This window comes from Anomaloglossus baeobatrachus, chromosome 4, assembly GCF_048569485.1.
Source record: "Anomaloglossus baeobatrachus isolate aAnoBae1 chromosome 4, aAnoBae1.hap1, whole genome shotgun sequence".
Taxonomy (NCBI): Eukaryota; Metazoa; Chordata; class Amphibia; order Anura; family Aromobatidae; genus Anomaloglossus; species Anomaloglossus baeobatrachus.
In genome coordinates, this window is record NC_134356.1 from 662,783,452 (window position 1) to 662,806,543 (window position 23,092).

The 23,092-nt window shown below is 44.5% G+C and overlaps 1 protein-coding gene across 3 annotated transcripts in view; it reads left to right on the forward strand.

The window, feature by feature from the left end:
* The first annotated feature begins 17,851 nt into the window (after positions 1-17,851).
* The window catches only part of RGL3 (ral guanine nucleotide dissociation stimulator like 3), a 96,563-nt gene continuing 91,322 nt past the window's right edge, over positions 17,852-23,092 (forward strand). For 2 of the 3 annotated variants that reach the window (XM_075346569.1, XM_075346572.1), the window contains exon 1: positions 17,856-18,076. The gene's annotated coding sequence lies outside the window, so the exon portion shown is untranslated. Of the gene's footprint in view, positions 18,077-23,092 lie in introns of all 3 variants that reach the window. The other variant, XM_075346570.1, reaches the window with a different exon arrangement.

Sequence of the window (23,092 nt, forward strand, 5' to 3'; positions counted from 1 at the left end):
AGCAAAGATGTGCATATGAAGCAAAGCTATGTATGTAGTGTGTATGTAGAAGAGCTGTGTGTGTTGATGTAGCAGAACTGTGAGTGTGCGTTGATGTAGCAGAACTGTGTGTGTGCGTTGATGTAGCAGAGATGTGAGTATGAAGCAGAGCTATGTATGTAGTGTGTATGAAGTGTGTATGTAGAAGAGCTGTGTGTATTGATGTAGCAGAACTGTGTGTGTGTGTTTATGTAGCAGAGATGTGCATATGAAGCAGAGCTATGTATGTAGTGTGTATGTAGAAGAGCTGTGTGTGTTGATGTAGCAGAACTGTGTGTGTTGATGTAGCAGAGATTTGCGTATGAAGCAGAGCTATGTATTTAGTGTGTATGTAGAAGAGCTGTGTGTATTGATGTAGCAGAACTGTGTGTGTGTGTTTATGTAGCAGAGATGTGCGTATGAAGCAGAGCTATGTATGTAGTGTGTATGTAGAAGAGCTGTGTGTATTGATGTAGCAGAACTGTGTGTGTGTGTTCATGTAGCAGAGATGTGCATATGAAGCAGAGCTATGTATGTAGTGTGTATGTAGAGCTGTGTGTGTTGATGTAGCAGAACTGTGTGTGTGTTGATGTAGCAGAGATGTGAGTATGAAGCAGAGCTATGTATGTAGTGTGTATGTAGTGTGTATGTAGAAGAGCTGTGTGTATTGATGTAGCAGAACTGTGTGTGTGTGTGTTTATGTAGCAGAGATGTGCGTATGAAGCAGAGCTATGTATGTAGTGTTTATGTAGAAGAGCTGTGTGAGTGCAGCAGAGTTGTGAGAGATAGAGCTGTGTGTTTGTATGTAGCAGAGCTGTGTTTGTATATACAGCAGAGCTGAGTGTGCATGTACTGTACATGTAGCAATGTGTACTGTGTACGCTGTAGAGAGTGTATATATTGTCTACTACCTGCGTATCCTAAGCTACTGAATCACTATTGGTGATATTGACTCGGCAACTTCTTTACACCAACAGGGAAATTTACCAGGCCCAAGGGTACAGGGGGACCGCCGACCCCCGCACCTGTTTCAGCTGTATGCGCTTCCAAGGGCGCTCAGCCAGCTGAAATGCAATGCAGCAGAGAGATCCATCGGGTCCCTTGACTGCAATGTGCCGGCAGCCGATTAAGGATATGAATATTCACTGCTCCCATAATCCCGCCCACCTCTTTGCAGTGAAGCCAGATTTTGAACTTGCAAGCAAAAAGAAGAAGAAGGCACACATATATGAAGGCGCACATCAGAATCGTCTAATCTTGAATATAATAAATTTTATTGGGTCAAAAAAGGGGGGGACAGACAAGGACATCATAAAAACCTTTAAAATACACATATAACATCTGACCACACTGATGCTCCCATAGAAATAAATGACATTCCATATGATAACACAGTCAGCCATTTCCCTGACCCCACTCCTGCTCCTTGTATGATTCATGCAGAACCTCTTTAACTGCGCCGGGCCCGGCTGGTAATTGCGCTTTTTTGCGCCCATGCTGCATGCATGATTGACTTACATGTTCAGGTTATTTCTCCTTTACATTTGACTCATATGCACTGTGTATGGGCGCAGTGCCTCCTTGCCCTGTTTGTGTGTATAATCTTGCCTGCCTAGGCATCCCTGGCACCCTGGCCATAGATCACTAAAAACAACCAGTGTGACTGGCGACCTCTGTTTATATGATTGCAGTGGAACGTCCTGGCTGGGACTTGCTGTTCCACACACTTCATTTCTAGCTATATGTTTTTATGCAACCATATTTTGCTATATTTATCTACATTGCTTTGAATACGTTGCTTAGGCAGCATTGTAGGGGCCGGGTTTATACATCATTGACATGGGCGCAGTTTTTAGTCATGATATAATTGTGTGACTATCTATTTGAGGACTCCATCTACACTATATATACCACTCAGGCATTAAGTGTCATATTGGTTATTTGTCCTTATTGTTGATTAAGAGGGTATTCTTTGCATGCTATATATTGCTGACTGTGTTATCATATGGAATGTCATTTATTTCTATGGGAGCATCAGTGTGGTCAGATGTTATATGTGTATTTTAAAGGTTTTTATGATGTCCTTGTCTGTCCCCCCCTTTTTTGACCCAATAAAATTTATTATATTCAAGATTAGACGATTCTGATGTGCGCCTTCATATATGTGTGCCTTCTTCTTCTTTTTGCTTTCATTCTCAGTTTACACATAGGCTGCACTCAAATGTGTTGATTTTGGGCTGTGCATCCCTATTTTCCCTATTACACTAGATTTTGAACTTGGGGAGCAGTGAATATTCATGTTCTTTAATAGCAGCACACATGAATGCACAGCAGCCGGCCTCCTGCAGCAGCTGGGCGATCACATGTGCTGCTATTAAAGAATATGGATATTCACTGCTCCCCATGCCCTTAATCCCAGGCATGTGGAGCAATGAATATCCTGGCAGCTGATGGTGGTGTGAGTGGGCGCACATGACAGTGATGTCATGCGCTGTGCCACTTAAACACAGAGGTCTGCTGCTGGCATGACAGCATTGGAGGAGGACACAGGGGGAGCGGAGGATAGGTGAGTATAATATTTTTTTTTGTACTGTGTGCAGCATGATGGGAGACCATATGTGCAAGGATGCGGCCAGGATGAGGTTTTATGCCAGAATGGAGCCATGAAGGGGACATATACCAGGATGGAGACATATATCACTATCAGGCTATGATGTGGACATATATACCAGGATGGGGTCATGATGGGAACATATTTACCAGGACATATCGCAGTGTGGGGCCAGGATGTGGACCATATACCAGGATGGGACCATGATTGGGACATATATACCAGCATGGAGTCATATATACCAGGATATAGCCATGATGGGGATTATACACCAGAATGGGGCCATGATGAGGATATATACCACAATGGGGCCATAATGTGGACATATATACCAGGATGGGGCCATGGTAGGGACATATATACCAGAATGGGGACAAAGTTACCAGTACATGGCCCAGGATGAGAGCAATAGTACAGGATGCGGGTCATCACTACAACATGAACGGGGGAGTGGGGAACTCATATGTTTTTATAGAATTTAGAATGCTACAATGGCCAATACATCTGACCAACATGCGGGGGGGGGGGGGGGGAGATTTGGGGTTATGCCAAAAGGGGCAAGGTTATATATCTATGCTCATCTGCTTATCCTGTTTGGTAGTTCTGCTCTTGGCTGCTTATCCTGCTTTTTTAGTTAGTTTTTTTTAATATATATCTGCCCTGCGTTCTAGTTATATATTGCTCTATTTATCAAGGGTTTCACTCATCTGCCTGTCCTGTTTTGAAATATAATGCTCACCTACCTGTCTGGCATTATAGCTCTAAAATCAAAAGCTGAGCTCCATTCTGTCCTCTTTTATAGCTCTACTCAGTTACCTCAACTTCTTGATAGTTCTATGCTCATCTACCTGTCCTTATTGTAGTTCTGTGCTCATCTACCTGTCCTTATTGTAGTTCTGTGCTCATCTACCTGTCCTGATTGTAGTTCTGTGCTCATCTACCTGTCCTAATTGTAGTTCTGTGCTCATCTACCTGTCCTGATTGTAGTTCTGTGCTCATCTACCTGTCCTGATTGTAGTCCTGTGCTCATCTACCTGTCCTGATTGTAGTCCTGTGCTCATCTACCTGTCCTGATTGTAGTCCTGTGCTCATCTACCTGTCCTGGTTGTAGTCCTGTGCTCATCTACCTGTCCTGATTGTAGTCCTGTGCTCATCTACCTGTCCTGATTGTAGTCCTGTGCTCAGCTACCTGTCCTGGTTGTAGTCCTGTGCTCATCTACCTGTCCTGATTGTAGTCCTGTGCTCATCTACCTGTCCTGATTGTAGTCCTGTGCTCATCTACCTGTCCTGGTTGTAGTCCTGTGCTCAGCTACCTGTCCTGGTTGTAGTCCTGTGCTCAGCTACCTGTCCTGGTTGTAGTGCTATTCTCCTCTATCTGTCCTGATTGTAGTTCTGTCCTGTTCTACCTGTACTGATTATAATTCTGTGCTCATCTACATGTCCTGATTGTAGTTTAGCAATCGGCTACTTGTGGTGATTGTAGGTTAGTGCTCACTTACCTGTCCTGATTGCACTTCTGTGCTCCTGTCATTGTCCTGATTATAGTCTACTACTTGCCTACCTGTCTTGATTGTAGTTTAGTACTCGCCTACCTGTCCTGATTGTAGTTTTGTAATTGGCTACCTGTCCTGATTGTAGTTTAGTGCTTGGTTACCTGTTCCAATTGCAGTTCTGTGCTTTTTTACCTATCCTGATTGCCCTTCTGTGCTCTTTTACCTGACCTGATTGCCCTTCTGTGCTCTTTTACCTGTCCTGATTGCCCTTCTTTGCTCTTCTACCTGTCCTGATTGCCCTTCTGTGCTCTTCTACCTGTCCTGATTGCCCTTCTGTGCTCTTCTACCTGTCCTGATTGCCCTCCTGTGCTCTTCTACCTGTCCTGATTGCCCTTCTGTTCTCTTCTACCTGTCCTGATTGCCCTCCTGTGCTCTTTGACCTGTCCTGATTGCAGTTTTCTGCTCTTCTACCTGTCCTGATTGCCCTTCTGTGCTCTTTTACCTGACCTGATTGCAGTTTTCTGCTCTTCTACCTGTCCTGATTGCACTTCTGTGCTCTTCTACCTGTCCTGATTGCCCTTCTGTTCTCTTCTACCTGTCCTGATTGCCCTTCTGTGCTCTTTGACCTGTCCTGATTGCAGTTTTCTGCTCTTCTACCTGTCCTGATTGCCCTTCTGTTCTCTTCTACCTGTCCTGATTGCCCTTCTGTGCTCTTTGACCTGTCCTGATTGCAGTTTTCTGCTCTTCTACCTGTCCTGATTGCACTTCTGTGCTCTTCTGCCTGTCCTGGTTGTAGTTCTGTGCTCTTCTCCTTTCCCTGATTCCAGTTTCCTGCTCATCCACATTTCTTGATTTCAGTTCTGTGCTCATCTACTTCTCCTGTTTTATATGTATGCTGTCATGGGCTGATGTTAGTCCATCTCCTAACAGAATATCACATTGCTGGTGTTTCCCTCATCCCCATTATGATTTTTGAGTGGTTTCTTTCTGTACTCCCGTCGCCTGCCAGCACTGTGCGCTCCCCATTTCAGCCCCCTTCCCTCTCGGTAAGTGGCGCAGACAGGGGACACAGGATCAGGATCGGACTTCTCATGACGCTGCCAAGATCAGAAGTGTTGTGGGAACAGCTGCTGTGTGACGTTATCCGGTGACACGAGCGACGCTGAAATGTGACCTCTTATGTTTTCCCTATAACAAATAAATAAAAATTCTCTAAAAAACTCCTCTCTCCCTCCCTGTGTTAATAACCATAGAGATCTTGTGTATCGTATGCCCCGAAGTTTTGGACTTTTCCACTGGATAACGCTTTACGTATTCTCCTCTAACTAATTTATTACACTTGCAGCCAAGCGAAAGCAAGACAGAAATGTACGTGACGCGACCGTCAGCAGACGCTGAGGATCGCACACACTGACTGCATACCCAGACCTAGCACCACAGGGTATGGCGGAGGTCAATTCCCAAAGAATAGCTCAGATGCTTCCAGGCCTCTCGCTCAGAAGTGGAAATGGTTAGTCAATAGCGTGTTTCCCCAAAAATAAGACAGGGTCTTATATTATTTTTCACTCCAAAAGATACGCTAGGGTTTATTTTTGGGGATATCTTATATTTTATATGGGCGTTACTGGGTGGCCTATTAATGTAAAATGAATATTCACTCCCTTCCCCCACCCTCCCCTCTGCGGCGGCATTTGTGTTAATAGAAATGAATATTCACCATAATCCTACATATTATTTTTGGCTCCTAAAGATGTGCTAGGGCTTATTTCCAAATAAAAGATTTTTCTCGGTGTATGTGTATTTCTTTTTACTTATAGGATTAGTGATGGGGGGGGTCTCATACGAGACTATCACTAATTCTAGACTTGATGACAGCTGTGCGTTGTTATTAACCTCTCATTACCCTGATTGCCACCGCATCAGGCAATCGGGATGAGCTGGGTAAAGTCCCTGGACTATCACATCTAATAGATGCGGCAATTCCGGGTGGCTGCTGGCTGATATTTTAGGATGGGGGGCTCCCAATAACGTGTGTCTCCCCAGCCTGAGAATATCAGCCCTTAGCTGTGAGGCTTTATCTTGGCTCAGTAACAAAATTAGGAGGGACCGCACGTCGTTTTTTTTGTTTGTTTGTTTTTTTGAAATTATTTATTTTACTTTACGATATAGACTTGCCCACTCAGCATGGGGGCGCGTCTGATGGCAACCAATCACAGACAGGAGAAGTAGTGAATATGTATGAGCCTAATGAGCAGGTGCAGTGAATATGTATGAACCTAATGAGCAGGTGCAGTGAATATGTATGAGCCTAATGAGCGGGTGCAGTGAATATGTATGAGCCTAATGCGCGGGTGCAGTGAATATGTATCAGCCTAATAAGCGGGTGCAGTGAATATGTATGAGCCTAATGAGCGGGTGCAGTGAAAATGTATGAGCCTAATGATTGGGTGCAGTGAATATGTATGAGCCTAATGAGCGGGTGCAGTGAATATGTATGAGCCTAATGAGCGGGTGCAGTGACTATGTATGAGCCTAATGAGCGGGTGCAGTGAAAATGTATGAGCCTAATGAGCGGGTGCAGTGAATATGTATGAGCCTAATGAGCGTTGCAGTAAATATGTATGAGCCGTATGAGTGGGTGCAGTGAATATGTATGAGCCTAATGAGCGGGTGCAGTGAATATGTATCAGCCGAATAAGCGGGTGCAGTGAATATGTATGAGCCTAATGAGCGGGTGTAGTGAATATGTATGAGCCTAATGAGCGGGTGCAGTGACTATGTATGAGCCTAATGAGCGGGTGCAGTGAATATGTATCAGCCTAATAAGCGGGTGCAGTGAATATGTATGAGCCTAATGAGCGGGTGTAGTGAATATGTATGAGCCTAATGAGCGGGTGCAGTGACTATGTATGAGCCTAATGAGCGGGTGCAGTGAAAATGTATGAGCCTAATGAGCGGGTGCAGTGAATATGTATAAGCCTAATGAGCGGTGTAGTAAATATGTATGAGCCGTATGAGCGGGTGCAGTGAATATGTATGAGCCGTATGAGCGGGTGCAGTGAATATGTATGAGCTCAATGAGCGGTTGCAGTGAATATATATGAGCCTAATGAGCGGGTGCAGTGAATATGTATGAGCCGTATGAGCGGGTGCAGTGAATATGTATGAGCCCAATGAGCGGGTAGGGAAGAATAATGGGAGGCTGCAGGAGCAGTGTGACATCCGCGCCGGTGATCAGTGATTGTAAAGCGCTTGGAGAGAGACACAGAGAGAGAGCGAATAAGTGGTGTAATACTGTGACATCCTCATTCCCAGAAACCATATGAGTCAGACATGCATGCAGGCACATTCTCCAGCCTCTCCCCATTTAGTGTCATCACTTTCCATCCATCTCAGCCTTTTCCTCAGACCCCCAGACCTCTTTGTTGGGTCCAGTAGAAAATGACTTGCATTTCCCATTTCCCCTTGACTTGCATTGTACTCGCTATTCGTAATGAATATTACAAAGTACTCGTTATGAGTATAGCGATTACGAATATTACGGTATTCACTTATCTCTAGTAATAATCTCACACATCCTGGGCCCCTTCCTGGTATAATGTCCCCCTTTCTGGGCCCAGCCTGTAATAATGTTCCCCGTTCCCCATTCTGCCGCTGTTTTCTAGCATATTTAAAATGAGACAAAATAAAAAAAACTTTCATCTCACCTTCCCCCACTCCCATGACGCATGGCATCCTCTTCTTTAGTCGGCACAGAAGCCAACAGCTGACTGTGTGCCTGCAATGGGCGGCGCATGACGTCATTGCTATGTGCCGCCTATGACTGGCACGCTGACGTCAGCTGCCAGCCTCTGATTGGTCGGCAGCATGTATTGTAGTGCAGGGACCTGGCTGGTCACTGCACCGCAATACATTTTAGCTCTTATTACAGTATCCCGACTCCTGATCCTCTTATTACCCCTGTAACCTCTTATTACAGTAACCCGGCTCCTGATCCTCTTATTACCCCTGTAACCTCTTATTACAGTAACCCGGCTCCTGATCTTGTTATTACCTCTGTAACCTCTTATTACAGTAACCCGGCTCCTGATCCTCTTATTAGCCCTGTAACCTCTTATTACAGTAACCCGGCTCCTGATCCTCTTATTACCCCTGTAACCTCTTATTACAGTAACCCGGCTCCTGATCCTCTTATTAGCCCTGTAACCTCTTATTACAGTAACCCGGCTCCTGATCCCCTTATTACCTCTGTAACCTCTTATTACAGTAACCCGGCTCCTGATCTTGTTATTACCTCTGTAACCTCTTATTACAGTAACCCGGCTCCTGATCCTCTTATTACCCCTGTAACCTCTTATTACAGTAACCCGACTCCTGATCTTGTTATTACCTCTGTAACCTCTTATTACAGTAACCCGGCTCCTGATCCTCTTATTACCCCTGTAACCTCTTATTACAGTAACCCGACTCCTGATCCTCTTATTACCCCTGTAACCTCTTATTACAGTAACCCGACTCCTGATCTTGTTATTACCTCTGTAACCTCTTATTACAGTAACCCGGCTCCTGATCCTCTTATTACCCCTGTAACCTCTTATTACAGTAACCCGACTCCTGATCTTGTTATTACCTCTGTAACCTCTTATTACAGTAACCCGGCTTCTGATCCTCTTATTACCCCTGTAACCTCTTATTACAGTAACCCGGCTCCTGATCCTATTATTACCCCTGTAACCTCTTATTACAGTAACCCGACTCCTGATCTTGTTATTACCTCTGTAACCTCTTATTACAGTAACCCGGTTCCTGATCCTCTTATTACCCCTGTAACCTCTTATTACAGTAACCCGGCTCCTGATCCTATTATTACCCTTGTAATCTCTTAATACAGTAACCCGGCTCCTGACCCTCTTATTACCCCTGTAACCTCTTATTACAGTAACCCGGCTCCTGATCCTCTTATTACCCCTGTAACCTCTTATTACAGTAACCCGGCTCCTGATCCTCTTATTACCCCTGTAACCTCTTATTACAGTAACCCGGCTCCTGATCCTCTTATTACCCCTGTAACCTCCTATTACAGTAACCCGACTCCTGATCCTCTTATTACCCCTGTAACCTCTTATTACAGTAACCCGGCTCCTGATCCTCTTATTACCCCTGTAACCTCTTATTACAGTAACCCGGCTCCTGATCCTCTTATTACCCCTGTAACCTCTTATTACAGTAACCCGGCTCCTGATCCTCTTATTACCCCTGTAACCTCTTATTACAGTAACCCGGCTCCTGATCCTCTTATTACCCCTGTAACCTCTTATTACAGTAACCCGGCTCCTGATCCTCTCATTACCCCTGTAACCTCTTATTACAGTAACCCGGCTCCTGATCCTCTTATTACCCCTGTAACCTCTTATTACAGTAACCCGGCTCCTGATCCTCTTATTACCCCTGTAACCTCTTATTACAGTAACCCGGCTCCTGATCCTCTCATTACCCTGTATCCTCTTATTACAGTAACCCGGCTCCTGATCCTCTTACTACCCCTGTAACCTCTTATTACAGTAACCCGGCTCCTGATCCTCTCATTACCCTGTATCCTCTTATTACAGTAACCCGGCTCCTGATCCTCTCATTACCCCTGTAACCTCTTATTACAGTAACCCGGCTCCTGATCCTCTTATTACCCCTGTAACCTCTTATTACAGTAACCCGGCTCCTGACCCTCTTATTCCCCCTGTAACCTCTTATTACAGTAACCCGGCTCCTGATCCTCTTATTACCCCTGTAACCTCTTATTACAGTAACCCGGCTCCTGATCCTCTTATTACCCCTGTAACCTCTTATTACAGTAACCCGGCTCCTGATCCTCTTATTACCCCTGTAACCTCTTATTACAGTAACCCGACTCCTGATCCTCTTATTACCCCTGTATCCTCTTATTACAGTAACCCGGCTCCTGATCCTCTTATTACCCCTGTATCCTCTTATTACAGTAACCCGGCCCCTGATCCTCTTATTACCCCTGTATCCTCTTATTACAGTAACCCGGCTCCTGATCCTCTTATTACCCCTGTATCCTCTTATTACAGTGACCCGGCTCCTGATCCTCTTATTACCCCTGTATCCTCTTATTACAGTAACCCGGCTCCTGATCCTCTTATTACCCCTGTAACCTCTTATTACAGTAACCCGGCTCCTGATCCTCTTATTACCCTGTATCCTCTTATTACAGTAACCCGGCCCCTGATCCTCTTATTACCCCTGTAACCTCTTATTACAGTAACCCGGCTCCTGATCCTCTTATTACCCTGTATCCTCTTATTACAGTAACCCAGCTCCTGATCCTCTTATTACCCTGTATGCTCTTATTACAGTAACCCGGCTCCTGATCCTCTTATTACCCCTGTATCCTCTTATTACAGTAACCCGGCTCCTGATCCTCTTATTACCCCTGTAACCTCTTATTACAGTAACCCGGCTCCTGATCCTCTTATTACCCCTGTAACCTCTTATTACAGTAACCCGGCTCCTGATCCTCTTATTACCCTGTATGCTCTTATTACAGTAACCCGGCTCCTGATCCTCTTATTACCCTGTATGCTCTTATTACAGTAACCCGGCTCCTGATCCTCTTATTACCCCTGTATCCTCTTATTACAGTAACACGGCTCCTGATCCTCTTATTACCCCTGTATCCTCTTATTACAGTAACCCGGCTCCTGATCCTCTTATTACCCTGTATGCTCTTATTACAGTAACCCGGCTCCTGATCCTCTTATTACCCTGTAACCTCTTATTACAGTGACCCGGCTCCTGATCCTCTTATTACCCTGTAACCTCTTATTACAGTGACCCGGCTCCTGATCCTCTTATTACCCTGTAACCTCTTATTACAGTGACCCGGCTCCTGATCCTCTTATTACCCTGTAACCTCTTATTACAGTAACCCGACTCCTGATCCTCTTATTACCCTGTAACCTCTTATTACAGTAACCCGGCTCCTGATCCTCTTATTACCCCTGTAACCCCTTATTACAGTAACCCGGCTCCTGATCCTCTTATTACCCCTGTAACCTCTTATTACAGTAACCCGGCTCCTGATCCTCTTATTACCCTGTAACCTCTTATTACAGTAACCCGGCTCCTGATCCTCTTATTACCCTGTATCCTCTTATTACAGTAACCCGGCCCCTGATCCTCTTATTACCCCTGTAACCTCTTATTACAGTAACCCGGCTCCTGATCCTCTTATTACCCTGTATCCTCTTATTACAGTAACCCGGCTCCTGATCCTCTTATTACCCTGTATGCTCTTATTACAGTAACCTGGCTCCTGATCCTCTTATTACCCCTGTATCCTCTTATTACAGTAACCCGGCTCCTGATCCTCTTATTACCCCTGTAACCTCTTATTACAGTAACCCGGCTCCTGATCCTCTTATTACCCATGTAACCTCTTATTACAGTAACCCGGCTCCTGATCCTCTTATTACCCCTGTAACCTCTTATTACAGTAACCCGGCTCCTGATCCTCTTATTACCCTGTATGCTCTTATTACAGTAACCCGGCTCCTGATCCTCTTATTACCCTGTAACCTCTTATTACAGTAACCCGGCTCCTGATCCTCTTATTACCCCTGTATCCTCTTATTACAGTAACCCGGCTCCTGATCCTCTTATTACCCCTGTATCCTCTTATTACAGTAACCCGGCTCCTGATCCTCTTATTACCCTGTATGCTCTTATTACAGTAACCCGGCTCCTGATCCTCTTATTACCCCTGTATCCTCTTATTACAGTAACCCGGCTCCTGATCCTCTTATTACCCTGTAACCTCTTATTACAGTAACCCGGCTCCTGATCCTCTTATTACCCCTGTATCCTCTTATTACAGTAACCCGGCTCCTGATCCTCTTATTACCCCTGTATCCTCTTATTACAGTAACCCGGCTCCTGATCCTCTTATTACCCTGTATGCTCTTATTACAGTAACCCGGCTCCTGATCCTCTTATTACCCTGTAACCTCTTATTACAGTAACCCGGCTCCTGATCCTCTTATTACCCTGTATGCTCTTATTACAGTAACCCGGCTCCTGATCCTCTTATTACCCTGTAACCTCTTATTACAGTAACCCAGCTCCTGATCCTCTTATTACCCCTGTAACCCCTTATTACAGTAACCCGGCTCCTGATCCTCTTATTACCCCTGTAACCTCTTATTACAGTAACCCGGCTCCTGATCCTCTTATTACCCTGTAACCTCTTATTACAGTAACCCGGCTCCTGATCCTCTTATTACCCTGTAACCTCTTATTACAGTAACCCGGCTCCTGATCCTCTTATTACAGTAACCCGGCTCCTGATCCTCTTATTACCCCTGTAACCCCTTATTACAGTAACCCGGCTCCTAATCCTCTTATTACCCCTGTAACCTCTTATTACAGTAACCCGGCTTCTGATCCTCTTATTACCCCTGTAACCTCTTATTACAGTAACCCAGCTCCTGATCCTCTTATTACCCCTGTAACCTCTTATTACAGTAACCCGGCTCCTGATCCCCTTATTACCCCTGTAACCTCTTATTACAGTAACTCGGCTCCTGATCCTCTTATTACCCTTTAACCTCTTATTACAGTAACTCGGCTCCTGATCCTCTTATTACCCCTGTATCCTCTTATTACAGTAACCCGGCTCCTGATCCTCTTATTACCCCTGTATCCTCTTATTACAGTAACCCGGCTCCTGATCCTCTTATTACCCTTTAACCTCTTATTACAGTAACTCGGCTCCTGATCCTCTTATTACCCCTGTATCCTCTTATTACAGTAACCCTGCTCCTGATCCTCTTATTACCCCTGTATCCTGTTATTACAGTAACCCGGCTCCTGATCCTCTTATTACCCCTGTATCCTCTTATTACAGTAACCCGGCTCCTGATCCTCTTATTACCCTGTATGCTCTTATTACAGTAACCCGGCTCCTGATCCTCTTATTACCCTGTAACCTCTTATTACAGTGACCCGGCTCCTGATCCTCTTATTACCCTGTAACCTCTTATTACAGTGACCCGGCTCCTGATCCTCTTATTACCCTGTATGCTCTTATTACAGTAACCCGACTCCTGATCCTCTTATTACCCTGTAACCTCTTATTACAGTAACCCGGCTCCTGATCCTCTTATTACCCCTGTAACCCCTTATTACAGTAACCCGGCTCCTGATCCTCTTATTACCCCTGTATCCTCTTATTACAGTAACCCGGCCCCTGATCCTCTTATTACCCCTGTAACCTCTTATTACAGTAACCCGGCTCCTGATCCTCTTATTACCCTGTATCCTCTTATTACAGTAACCCGGCTCCTGATCCTCTTATTACCCTGTATGCTCTTATTACAGTAACCTGGCTCCTGATCCTCTTATTACCCCTGTATCCTCTTATTACAGTAACCCGGCTCCTGATCCTCTTATTACCCCTGTAACCTCTTATTACAGTAACCCGGCTCCTGATCCTCTTATTACAGTAACCCGGCTCCTGATCCTCTTATTACCCTGTAACCTCTTATTACAGTAACCCGGCTCCTGATCCTCTTATTACCCCTGTATCCTCTTATTACAGTAACCCGGCTCCTGATCCTCTTATTACCCCTGTATCCTCTTATTACAGTAACCCGGCTCCTGATCCTCTTATTACCCTGTATGCTCTTATTACAGTAACCCGGCTCCTGATCCTCTTATTACCCCTGTATCCTCTTATTACAGTAACCCGGCTCCTGATCCTCTTATTACCCTGTAACCTCTTATTACAGTAACCCGGCTCCTGATCCTCTTATTACCCCTGTATCCTCTTATTACAGTAACCCGGCTCCTGATCCTCTTATTACCCCTGTATCCTCTTATTACAGTAACCCGGCTCCTGATCCTCTTATTACCCTGTATGCTCTTATTACAGTAACCCGGCTCCTGATCCTCTTATTACCCTGTAACCTCTTATTACAGTGACCCGGCTCCTGATCCTCTTATTACCCTGTAACCTCTTATTACAGTGACCCGGCTCCTGATCCTCTTATTACCCTGTATGCTCTTATTACAGTAACCCGGCTCCTGATCCTCTTATTACCCTGTAACCTCTTATTACAGTAACCCAGCTCCTGATCCTCTTATTACCCCTGTAACCCCTTATTACAGTAACCCGGCTCCTGATCCTCTTATTACCCCTGTAACCTCTTATTACAGTAACCCGGCTCCTGATCCTCTTATTACCCTGTAACCTCTTATTACAGTAACCCGGCTCCTGATCCTCTTATTACCCTGTAACCTCTTATTACAGTAACCCGGCTCCTGATCCTCTTATTACCCCTGTATCCTCTTATTACAGTGACCCGGCTCCTGATCCTCTTATTGCCCCTGTAACTTCTTATTGCAGTAACCCAGCTCCTGATCCTCTTATTACCCTGTAACCTCTTATTACAGTAACCCGGCTCCTGATCCTCTTATTACCCTGTAACCTCTTATTACAGTAACCCGGCTCCTGATCCTCTTATTACCCTGTAACCTCTTATTACAGTAACCCGGCTCCTGATCCTCTTATTACCCCTGTATCCTCTTATTACAGTGACCCGGCTCCTGATCCTCTTATTGCCCCTGTAACCTCTTATTGCAGTAACCCAGCTCCTGATCCTCTTATTACCCTGTAACCTCTTATTACAGTAACCCGGCTCCTGATCCTCTTATTACTCCTGTAACCTCTTATTACAGTAACCCGGCTCCTGATCCTCTTATTACCCCTGTAACCTCTTATTACAGTAACTCGGCTCCTGATCCTCTTATTGCCCCTGTATCCTCTTATTACAGTGACCCGGCTCCTGATCCTCTTATTGCCCCTGTATCCTCTTATTACAGTGACCCGGCTCCTGATCCTCTTATTACCCCTGTATCCTCTTATTACAGTAACCCGGCTCCTGATCCTCTTATTACCCCTGTAACCTCTTATTACAGTGACCCGGCTCCTGATCCTCTTATTACCCCTGTATCCTCTTATTACAGTGACCCGGCTCCTGATCCTCTTATTACCCCTGTATCCTCTTATTACAGTAACCCGGCTCCTGATCCTCTTATTACCCCTGTAACCTCTTATTACAGTGACCCGGCTCCTGATCCTCTTATTACCCCTGTATCCTCTTATTACAGTAACCCGGCTCCTGATCCTCTTATTACCCCTGTATCCTCTTATTACAGTAACCCGGCTCCTGATCCTCTTATTACCCTGTATGCTCTTATTACAGTAACCCGGCTCCTGATCCTCTTATTACCCCTGTATCCTCTTATTACAGTAACCCGGCTCCTGATCCTCTTATTACCCTGTAACCTCTTATTACAGTAACCCGGCTCCTGATCCTCTTATTACCCCTGTATCCTCTTATTACAGTAACCCGGCTCCTGATCCTCTTATTACCCCTGTATCCTCTTATTACAGTAACCCGGCTCCTGATCCTCTTATTACCCTGTATGCTCTTATTACAGTAACCCGGCTCCTGATCCTCTTATTACCCTGTAACCTCTTATTACAGTGACCCGGCTCCTGATCCTCTTATTACCCTGTAACCTCTTATTACAGTGACCCGGCTCCTGATCCTCTTATTACCCTGTATGCTCTTATTACAGTAACCCGGCTCCTGATCCTCTTATTACCCTGTAACCTCTTATTACAGTAACCCAGCTCCTGATCCTCTTATTACCCCTGTAACCCCTTATTACAGTAACCCGGCTCCTGATCCTCTTATTACCCCTGTAACCTCTTATTACAGTAACCCGGCTCCTGATCCTCTTATTACCCTGTAACCTCTTATTACAGTAACCCGGCTCCTGATCCTCTTATTACCCTGTAACCTCTTATTACAGTAACCCGGCTCCTGATCCTCTTATTACCCCTGTATCCTCTTATTACAGTAACCCGGCTCCTGATCCTCTTATTGCCCCTGTAACCTCTTATTGCAGTAACCCAGCTCCTGATCCTCTTATTACCCTGTAACCTCTTATTACAGTAACCCGGCTCCTGATCCTCTTATTACCCCTGTAACCTCTTATTACAGTAACCCGGCTCCTGATCCTCTTATTGCCCCTGTAACCTCTTATTGCAGTAACCCAGCTCCTGATCCTCTTATTACCCTGTAACCTCTTATTACAGTAACCCGGCTCCTGATCCTCTTATTGCCCCTGTAACCTCTTATTGCAGTAACCCAGCTCCTGATCCTCTTATTACCCTGTAACCTCTTATTACAGTAACCCGGCTCCTGATCCTCTTATTGCCCCTGTAACCTGTTATTACAGTAACCCGGCTCCTGATCCTCTTATTACCCCTGTAACCTCTTATTACAGTAACTCGGCTCCTGATCCTCTTATTGCCCCTGTATCCTCTTATTACAGTGACCCGGCTCCTGATCCTCTTATTGCCCCTGTATCCTCTTATTACAGTGACCCGGCTCCTGTTCCTCTTATTACCCCTGTATCCTCTTATTACAGTAACCCGGCTCCTGATCCTCTTATTACCCCTGTATCCTCTTATTACAGTGACCCGGCTCCTGATCCTCTTATTACCCTGTAACCTCTTATTACAGTAACCCGGCTCCTGATCCTCTTATTACCCCTGTAACCTCTTATTACAGTAACCCGGCTCCTGATCCTCTTATTGCCCCTGTAACCTCTTATTGCAGTAACCCAGCTCCTGATCCTCTTATTACCCTGTAACCTCTTATTACAGTAACCCGGCTCCTGATCCTCTTATTGCCCCTGTAACCTCTTATTGCAGTAACCCAGCTCCTGATCCTCTTATTACCCTGTAACCTCTTATTACAGTAACCCGGCTCCTGATCCTCTTATTGCCCCTGTAACCTGTTATTACAGTAACCCGGCTCCTGATCCTCTTATTACCCCTGTAACCTCTTATTACAGTAACTCGGCTCCTGATCCTCTTATTGCCCCTGTATCCTCTTATTACAGTGACCCGGCTCCTGATCCTCTTATTGCCCCTGTATCCTCTTATTACAGTGACCCGGCTCCTGATCCTCTTATTACCCCTGTATCCTCTTATTACAGTAACCCGGCTCCTGATCCTCTTATTACCCCTGTAACCTCTTATTACAGTAACCCGGCTCCTGATCCTCTTATTACCCCTGTATCCTCTTATTACAGTAACCCGTCTCCTGATCCTCTTATTACCCCTGTAACCTCTTATTACAGTAACCCGGCTCCTGATCCTCTTATTACCCCTGTATCCTCTTATTACAGTAACCCGTCTCCTGATCCTCTTATTACCCCTGTAACCTCTTATTACAGTAACCCGTCTCCTGATCCTCTTATTACCCCTGTAACCTCTTATTACAGTAACCCGGCTCCTGATCCTCTTATTACCCCTGTATCCTCTTATTACAGTGACCCGGCTCCTGGGCTACTTATTACCTTAGTGATCTATTAATCCAGATACCGAAAAATTTGAATGTAAATCAGCATTTTGTACTTTGCTCACTTGGGTTCTGCACATTGATGAAATCTCAGTTTATTATAACTCCAGCTTTTGAAGACAACAGAAATCTGCCATTGTTTTCGTGGTCTGGGAAAAAGCATGAGAAGGGTCAGAGGAAGTGACATTGCACCCACCACCCTCCTGAGTCTGCAGTATTCGGAGCAGGGGGGGCAGGATGTCAGAGGACGGCTTCCAGGGTAGTGGGATAGAGGGAGGAAGGGAGAGAGAAAAAGTGAGACAAGTAAAAAACAGGGATCAAAGGTAACGGGGACATCATCTAGATTTCCTTCCATACAGCGGCTCACACAGCTGCGTCTCTGTGGGGGTCCCGTGTAATAGTGGGGGACATCTTGCCGACTGTTCTAACCATTGTCATGGATTTTTATTAACTTCCTTCTAAATCTGGCGGGTGATTTTGGGAATTGAAGCGATGAGGTGAGGAAAGACTATGCGTGCAGGGGGATGGAGTTTGGCATCGTGCATTAATGAATTGGAATGTTTTATATGCAGGTTTATAATACAATATATATTATTGTGCGGTACTGTATAGTGTATGGTGTGTTGATGTCTGTATTTATACCCCGTACGGATATGCAACCTTAGATATTCCCTATAGTCACTCTGTAACTTTAGATACTCTCCGTAGACACCCTGCAACCTTAGATAACCCCTATAGGAACCTATAATGTTTGATGCTCCCTGTAGGCACTATGTAACATTAGTTGCTCTCATAGGCACTGTGTAATCCCATATACTCTCATAGGCACACAGTAACCTTGGATGTTCCTATAGGCATCCTTTCATTTTAGATGCCCCCATAAGCACCTTGTAACCTTAGATGCTCCCAAAGGCACCTTGTAACCTTAGATGCTCCCATAGGCACTTTGTAACCTTAGATGCTCCCATTAGGCACCATGTAACATTAGTTAATCCCAGAGGCACTCTGTAACCTTAAATAATCCTTATATGAACCCTGTAATCTTAGATGCTCCCTGTAGGCACTATGTAACATTAGTTGCTCTCATAGGCACTGTGTAATCTCATATACTCTCATAGGCACACTGTAACCTTGGATGTTCTCATAGGCATCCTTTTATCTTAGATGCTTCCAGAGGCACCTTGTAACCTTAGATGCTCCCAAAGGCACCTTGTACCTTAGATGCTCACATAGGCACTTTGTAACCTTAGATGCTCCCATTAGGCACCATGTAACCTTAGATGCTCCCATAGGCACCATGTAACCTTAGATGCTCCCAAAGGCACCTTGTAACCTTAGATGCTCACATAGGCACTTTGTAACCTTAGATGCTCCCATTAGGCACCATGTAACCTTAGATGCTCCCATTAGGCACCATGTAACATTAGTTGATCCCAGAGGCACTCTGTAACCTAAAATAATCCTTATATGACCCCTATAATCTTAGATGCTCCCTGTAGGCACTATGTAACATTACTTGCTCTCATAGGCACTCTGTAACTTTAGGAACACTCACAGGCACCCTGTAACCTTGGATGCTCCCATAGGCATCTTTTAATCTTAGATACTTCCATAGGCACCCTGTAACCTTGGCTGCTGACATAGGCATTCTTTTATTTTAGATGCACTCTGTAACCTTAGATGCTTCCATAGTCACCCTGTAACCTTAGATGCTCTAATTATGCACTCTGTAACATTAGTTGCTCCCATAGGTACCCTGTAACTTTAGATGATTTCATAGGCATCTTTTCACCTTACAGGCTCCTATTGGTATACTTTAATAATAGATGCTCCCATAGACACCCTGTAACTTTAGGTGCTCCCATAAGCACTCTGTAATCTTAGGTGCTCCCATAGGCACACTTTATCCTTAGGTGATTCCAAAGGCACCCTTAACATTAGAAGATCCCATAGGCACTGTAACCTTACATGCTACCATAGATAAACTCTATCTTTAGGCACCCTATAAATGTAAAAGCTCCAATAGTCATCTTGTAACTTTAGAAGCTCCCATAGGCACCTAGATGTTCCCCATAGATGCTCCCATAGGGACCTTTTTTTGGTACAAATGTGCTTGTTGTCGCAGAAAAGTACTTGTTTCGTGCAACATTTTGATGGATATTGTCATAAAAAAATTATAAAATTCACAAAGACATCTATTTGGTCCCTGGATATGGGACATAGCCACCCTCATATTGAGCATATGAAATTAATTATAACTGGGGAAAGAAGAAACTAATTATAACTGATGAAGAAAGAAAGCTAGCACTACATCTGGCCCCAGTTCAGTTAGGACCCTCTGGTGTGGACAGGTAATTGCATTGATTATCTGCCAGGAAACAGGCACAAGGTCTGGGGTCTGTATATCCAGGGCTTGGAAAAGCGTCAAATGTGTCACTTCTGAAGACAGCTCTGTTGAGTTTCAAAAAAACCAACCATACTGTTTGGGGTCGGTGGTCAGTGATAAATATTGGGGTTTGCATTGATCAAATATGATATTTAAGGGAGGTACATTTTCAGCTTCGAGATCCTGAGGGGAAAAACATGCATATTTTTATATAACTGTGTAATCAGAGCATCAGCCCCATATTAATATAGATTAAATGGATGATGCTATCCATGCCATGTTTAACCTCTACAGAAAGGTAAAATTGTGATAAGAAACAAGACCAAAATATTTATATAATTCTGCCTGGGACCTCCAGGAGCAACAATACCCTGAAAGTTTGGGATCTCATAATTTTCTAGAGACTGAAGCCACATCCCATGACCAGTATGAGTCAACAGAGGGAAGATATATGGGAGTTACTGTTTTCTAATACATACAGAAGTTTTAATTGCCATCTTGTTCAATGCCAGGCAGATACACTGCTCTGTAGGTCTCCTCCATGTTTTATGAGTAATTTCTCTGACGCAGGTTTAGTAGTTTTCTTTTGTTTATCCTTTTTTATTTTATATAATTGTATATACTGTATTGTTTTGCTCTCTCTGTAACATATTTTGTATATTTTTATAAACACTGCCTATTTTTTGGATTAAATATATAACATTTAATAGCTCTGTTCCTCTTGCTCTGTAAACCACATCCCCAAAGCCATACAGTATCTGTAACGGGTGTCCAATTGGCATGCATACGTGATTTGTGGTGGCAGCTAGTACTCTTTCTTAGGTTATTGTGCAGCTTGGCATTGACTGTACCAAGTTATATATATTCCATGGGTTGGAATCTGTTGTATATATACTGTATCCTCACTGTGAGTAGTGAAAGCAGCCGTCCATCATCTCGTATAGAGATGGACGTGCAGAGGAAACTGCCCGGGATCAAGTATTCCTATAATGAGGGCTGTGCTTCGCTTTGAAACAAGGCAAGAAACACTTCCATCTGGGAAGTTAGAGAAGAAGCAAGTCCTGTCCGTCCGTATAAAGAGCTGCGGAAGCTCACTTTACAGATTTTGTTTGTTCTGTATAGTACTAGCTCGGTAAAATGACTTCCAAATATCCCTCTGGTTTCCGAACGCAGAATGTTATTGCGTATTTGTATATTCAAATGTGGTATTTATATAGTATACTATTAGTTTTTTATAGTAACACAATAGGTTTTGTGTTTCATCTGTAGATGTGAACTCTTATATGAGAAAAAAACATTTGGTTGAATATGCAGTGCTTACAAGCTCTATTTAAAGAGCTTGTAAGTGCTGCAATGAAGCTGGCCAGGATCGTCACAGTGTATTGTTACTTCCCGATCACATTCATTGCACGTGTGCATCTCCGATGTTGCAGGACTCTTATAGCAGGGGTGGGCAATTAATTTTTCCCAAGGGGCCACATGGGGGACTGTGACTGTTGTGAAGGGAGGAACCAATACTTTGAATTAATTGTGGTCAATATTAACAGTAACATATACTGTATATAAAAAGTATATATACTGTATATAATTTACAAATTTTTATAGTTTATAACTTATTATTCAGGCCTTGTACTATGATCAGTAGCTCTCGCAAAAACAGTATGATGGACCTACAGCTCACCATATTCAGAACATCGACCATCACAGTACGATCCACTATAACCCCCAAAACATTATGATAGCCATCACAGCCCCCAAACAGTATTTCCCCCCATAACCCCGTATACACAAAATGATGGTCCCTACGGTCCCTCATACAGTATGATACCCAACAGCCCCCAACACAAGATGATAGACCCACCAGCAGTTCCCAACATAGTATGATCCCCCACAGCACCCAAACACCGAATGATGCCCCCCACAATATTATCCCCACTGACTCACACACAAAATAATAACCATCACAGTCCCCCAAAACATGATGATGACCTATAAATTAAGATCCCAACAGTTCCAAGCACAGAATGATGACCCCTACAGTATTATCTTCCACAGCCCCAAACACAGAATGATAATGCCTACAATCCCCCTAACATACAATAATGCCTCCCCCCCAGACCTGAAACACAGAAAGATATCCTACCGTATGATGATCCCAACAACCACCACAAGTCAGTATGATAGCCCTCATGGTCCCCCATACAGTATGACTTTCACAGAATGATGACCCTCATAGTATTATCTCCCACAGCCCCAAAACAAAGAATGATGACCCCCCCACAGTCCTCAACATAGAATGATAACCCCAACAGTCCCCAAATACAGAATAATGACCCCCATGATATGATCTCCCACAGCACCCAACATGGTCTGACCACCCACACACAGTATGATGACAACAACAACCACTTTAACTGACTATGATGGCTTCCATTGTTACCACACACAATATGACCCCCACAGACCCCAAAAACTGAATGATGCCACCCATAGTCCCTGAAATATACAATGATGACCCCCTACAGTATTATCTTCCACCCCCAAAACAGAAAATTATGATCCCTCCACAGTCCCCAACATAGAATGATGACGCCATAGTCCCCCAAACACAGAGTAAAGCCCCCATAAAGCTCAAAAATAGAAAGATAACCCACAGTACAATGACCCCACAACAACCACCCCAAGTTAGTATGATAGTCCCCCACACGGTATAACCTCCACAGAATGATTACCTCCCACAGTGTTATCTCTCACAGCCCAACAACACAGGATGATGACTCCCTCACAGGCCCCCAACACAGAATGATAGCCCCCATAGTCCCTCAAACACAGTGATGACCCCCACAGCCTCCCAAACACAGAAAGATGCCACCACAGTCCCGGCAAACACAGAATGATGCCCCCCACAGAGCTCAAACACAGAAAGATAACCCACAGTATGATGACCCCCAACAACCATCAAAAGTCAGTATGATGGTCTCACACACAGTATGACCTCCACAGAATGATGACCCCCCCACAGTGTTATCTCCCACAGCCCAACAACACAGAGTGATGACCCCCCACAGGCCCCTAACACAGAATGATAACCCCCACAGTCCATCAAATACAGAGTGATGACCCCCCA